The 5,000-nt window shown below is 47.5% G+C and overlaps 1 pseudogene; it reads left to right on the top strand.

The window, feature by feature from the left end:
* The window catches only part of LOC143306188 (large subunit ribosomal RNA), an 11,405-nt pseudogene that overhangs the window by 3,183 nt on the left and 3,222 nt on the right, over positions 1-5,000 (top strand).

The following is a 5,000-nucleotide window of genomic DNA, read 5'->3' as shown; positions in this document are numbered from 1 at the left end:
TTCAAAAATTGGGGTGGGGGAAATTTTTTTTTTTTTTTTTGGAAAAAATCGCCAAACGACTATATCATTTTTTTTGCGTCATTAAAATGCGCCGGAGACACCCTAAAAGTAGAGTCCAATTTCGATGCTGTACCTTCAAATTTGAGGTATACAGGGCGTTCCAAAATAAGGGGTTCCTCGATATATCTCGGAAACTATGAACTTTAGAGGAAAAAGTGTCGGACGAAAGTTGTAGCGTTTTTGCCGCTGCATCCACCGGTGACCCCAGTGTTGACCTCAAGGTCACGGGTCAAGGTCATTCGAAGGTCGAACCGATTTTTTTCAAGGGAACCCATATTTTTGACTCCGGGAATGGAAACGGTGGACAATTCTACATCCGAGCATGTCCGGCTTCAAGTTAGCATTATACAGGGCGTTCCAAAATAAGGGGTTCCTCGATATATCTCGGAAACTATGAACTTTGGAGGAAAAGGTTTCGAACGAAAGTTGTAGGGTTTCTGCCGCTGCATCCACCGGTGACCCCGGTGTTAACCTCGACGTCACGGGTCAAGGTCATTCGAAGGTCGAACCGATTTTTTTCAAGGGAACCCATATTTTTGATCCCGGAAATGGAAAGGGCGGAAAATTCTACGTTCGAGCATATATACGACTTCGGGTCAAATAAGGAGGATGGGGGGTGGAGGGGACTTTTTAAAAAATTTTTGATAAAATGCGTGACAAGTAAAACATTTTTTTTTGCGTCGAGAAAGTGCCCAAGAGACACCCTACAGGTTCCGTTTCGTTTCGATGCTCTGGCATTAAGTTTCAATTATATAGGGCGTTCCAAAAGAAGGGGAACCCCTTAAGTATCTCAGAGACTATGGACTTTAGAACAAAATGTTTCGGACAAAAGTTGTACGGTTTCTGTCGCTGCATCCTCCGGTGACGTCTGTCTTGACCCCGGGATCATGGTTCAAGGTCATTCGAAGTTCAAGCTAATTTTTCTCTATAGGTACCCATATTTTTGACCCCGGAAATGGAAAGCGCGGAAAATTCTACGTTCGGGCATGTACCCGAGTTATGGTCAAATTGACCTCCTAACGAGGTCACCGAAGGGTGTAACTTTTGAAACCTTTATTCCACACATTTTTCTGCAAACTCTATAGTTTTTGAAATATTCCGGGGATTCGCTTCTTTTGGTACATCCTCTATGTACTATAACTCGCTGCGATTACCTTATTGTTTGTCCGGACTATTCCTAAGTAACGAGAAGTATATAAATAAAAAATTTCGAAAATCTGATAATGTGAAAAATTGTTTTTCAAATGTTTCGAATAAATTTGCAACGAAAAACAAATTTTCTTGCGACATAAAAATGCAGAAGAGACCCTATACTATACGGTGATACGGACGGCGCTATTACTACTTATGCAGTTCTGGCGTAGGCTTGAAGCAGCTCGATCTCCTGCTCCTTCTATCATTCTGCATAAGCGTCTGTTTACATACGTCAGCGACCGTCCTTCTTAGGATACTTCATTCTGTTGTTTACCTTCTTGCAGTCACAGACCCCATACTGTACGGTGATACGGACGGCGCTATTACTACTTCTTGCAGTTCTGGCGTTGGCTTGAAGCAGCTCGATCTCCTGCTCCTTCTATCATTCTGCATAAGCGTGTCTTTACATACGTCAGCGACCGTCCTTCTTAGGATAGTTCATTCTGTTGTTCACCTTCTTGCAGTCACAGACCCCATACTGTACGGTGATACCGACGGCAGTATTACTACTTTTTTTTCAGTTCTGGCTTAAGCTTGAAGCAGCTCGCTCTTCTGCTCCTTTTATCATTGTGCATAAGCACCCGTTTACATACCTCAGTGACCGTCCTTCTGAGGATAGCTGATTCTGTTGTTTACCTTCTTGCTTTTCGATTTCCGGGTTCTATTTCCATCGTAAGTAAAACGTGTCAGGTAAAATTAAATACATTTTATATTCATTCTGTTCCTTGCATTGGATCTAATATAAATCATGGACGATTCTCCTCGAAATACCGCTCGCCGAGGCCGTCCGATCAGAACGCGTAATCGGGGTACCGTTTCTGGCCGAAAGGAACGTGAGCGTCACTCACAAGTAACATCTCAGAGCCGTTCTGCAACACCTTCTGCAGCTCCTAATCAATCAACGAGCTCCGCGTTGATGCGTGCTCCCGCTTCTCCTGCTCCGCAGCCGTCAACCTCTCGCTCTTCTCGCGTTTCATCACCCGCCCGTCGACGAACCTTACGTAACACAGCAATGTCGGCTCCTCCATGCTCCGTCGGCCGACCAGCCATTTACGCCGATATAGACCCACTTGGCGAAATTTTACCATACACTGGACGGCGATGTTTTGGTCCACAGTGGTTACGCCCCACAGAAGAAGATGCACAAGGCAGACGCACGCCCGCCGGTATCGACGAACGCCGACGTCGATTACAACGCGAGAAACAATATCGGTTGAAAGAGCGCCAAGAAATCGCCCGTCGTACCGGAGCAGCTATGGCCACGAAACCATCTACTGAAGCCTACTATTATAACATTGGGGCGATGAATGCCATTTGTTTCCACTGCATGGCGAAACACTTTGAATCCGAGCGCACCGAGGCCGGACACTTCCCTTCTTGCTGCTCTAATGGGAAGGTCGCATTTACTCTTCGGCCGATCCACCCGTACCTTCGTGAAGTCTTCACTAATCCAGCTCACTGTGATTTCAAGTACTTTCAGGATAATAGTCGGTACCTCAACTCTGCCTTCGGCTTCTGCTCTCTTGGCCTTAAAATTGATTACCCTCTGTCTGGCGCTTACTATCTCATTGGTAGAGGAGAAATCTTTCACCGCATTGGCCCATTGCACCAAGAACGCATTCCGCGTACGACTGCAACGATGCCGTATGCCTCGGCCTACTTTTGCGATATCGAAACAGCCACAAAACTCCGTTACGAGGCCACTAAATTGGACCCTCGCATATTGAATAACATTCGTGTTATCATGCAACAAAACTCGGTCCTCGCTCAACAGTACTTTCACGCGTACGAGAAAGAATAGGAGTTGATTCGTCGCAGACATCCACGACCTACAGTGCACATTCAGTTGTTGCCTGGCCCTGCTGGCGCCGGTATCCACGTTGGACGTACCAATCTTCCGACTACACGCGATGATGTTGCGGTCTTATACAGTGACCATGATGGTCTTCCTCGCCAACAACACCAACTCATAATTCAGAACCGTGCAAGTCCCAACGCTGAACCTCTACAGATCGTCAAGATCACTAACCCGCTTCTTGACGCTATGCTCTACCCTCTTCTTGATCCGTACTCCGTAATCGGATGGCACATCGGCATGTATCATGCGATTGAAAATGGCACTCGGAAACAGGTTACCATTCGCGAGCACGCCGCTTATCAGATGGCCATTCGCGACGACCAGGAATACTTGCATGACTCTGGCAAGTTGTTTCTGCAATGGTTAGTTGACAAGGCACTCCGGGTTCAAGAAGATAAGCTTCAATGGTTACAGGAGAATCAAAGTGCCCTCCGTCGAGACTCCTTGCAGAACATCGGCGACTTCAACAACCTCGCTCGCAGAAATGTTCAGTCGAATGACCAACCTGCCGCCGCCAATCCTGAGACCAGTGTACCTGTCTTGCTGCCGTCCACCTTCATCGGCGGACCCCGTCATGCAATGAATACCATGCACGATATGTTGGCCATGTCCATGCAACTCGGTGCTGCGACATTCTTCGTAACGTTTACGGCCAACCCTGCTTGGCCCGAGATCCAAGCCAGTCTCAATCCAGGAAACAGGCGCGACTTAAGGCCCGATATCGGCAACCGTGTTTTCCACTGTAAGCAAAAGCGCTTTAAGGATTTGGTTACTAAAGAGGCCTTCTTCGGCAATATCCGCTACTATGGGTATTCTGTCGAGATGCAGAAGCGGCAGATCCCGCATTCTCATTGGATCATTGCCGTTGAGCCACCGCACAACTCGCGAGATCCCGAGTATATCGATCGGGTCATCTGCGCCGAAATACCAGACCCAGAGGTGGACCCTGAGTTGTACGAAATCGTCTGCAACAACTACCTTCATCTCTGCACTGAAATCTGTTCTCCTGATGGCGGCTTTACATGTAAAAAAAATTTCCCAAAGGCCTTCCAAGATCACACTCAAGTGCAACTAAACGGCTATCCTCTCTACCGCCGGCGAGACAACGGCCGACATGTTATAAAGAGGCGCGGTCAGATACCAGTTCGCTTGGACAATCGTCACGTCGTGCCGTACAATCCTTATCTGGCTAAGATGTTCGGTTGCCGCATTAATGTAGAGCACCTTTCCGGCATTCGTGTCATTAAATATATATTTAATTATATTAATAAAGGTCACGACGTCGCACACATTGCCGAGATTGTTAGCTCCGAGATCACTAATGAGATCAAGAGGTACCGTACGTTACGGTACGTTGGTTCATCCGAGGCCCACTGGCATCTTATGAAATATAACATGTACGGCCTCTCACACGCTGTAGAACGTCTTACGGTACACACAAGGAACGACCGTACGGTGTACTTTGCTGATGGTCAAGCAGGTCCTGCGGCCCAAATTGCAGCTAATCGTGACACTCAGCTTACGGCATTCTTTAAGCTCAATGCAATTAATCCGGCCGCTCGCGACTATTTATACCGTGACATACCCCAAGGCTTTGTTTGGAATAAACAGACAAAAACCTGGACCGCCGGTGTCCGTCAAACGCGTCGAATTGGCCGCATCTTTCAAGTACCGCCGTCCAACTCAGAATTGGTTGCCACTCGCCTCTTGCTTCACCACGTCAAGGGTCCCCGCACCTGGGACGAGCTCTTCACTTACGAAGGCAGAGTGTACGACTCCGCTCAAGAAGCTTGCCACGCCCGCGGGTTGATCAATAGTGATACTGCCTTCGAAGAAACGTTAGAAGAAGCCGCGCAATGTCAACATCCACGGGCTTTTCGTATTCTGT

This window comes from Osmia lignaria, unplaced genomic scaffold (assembly GCF_051020975.1).
Source record: "Osmia lignaria lignaria isolate PbOS001 unplaced genomic scaffold, iyOsmLign1 scaffold0001, whole genome shotgun sequence".
Lineage (NCBI taxonomy): Eukaryota > Metazoa > Arthropoda > Insecta > Hymenoptera > Megachilidae > Osmia > Osmia lignaria.
The sequence above is the reverse complement of the archived record's forward strand: the minus strand, read 5'-3'. Positions and strand labels throughout refer to the sequence as shown.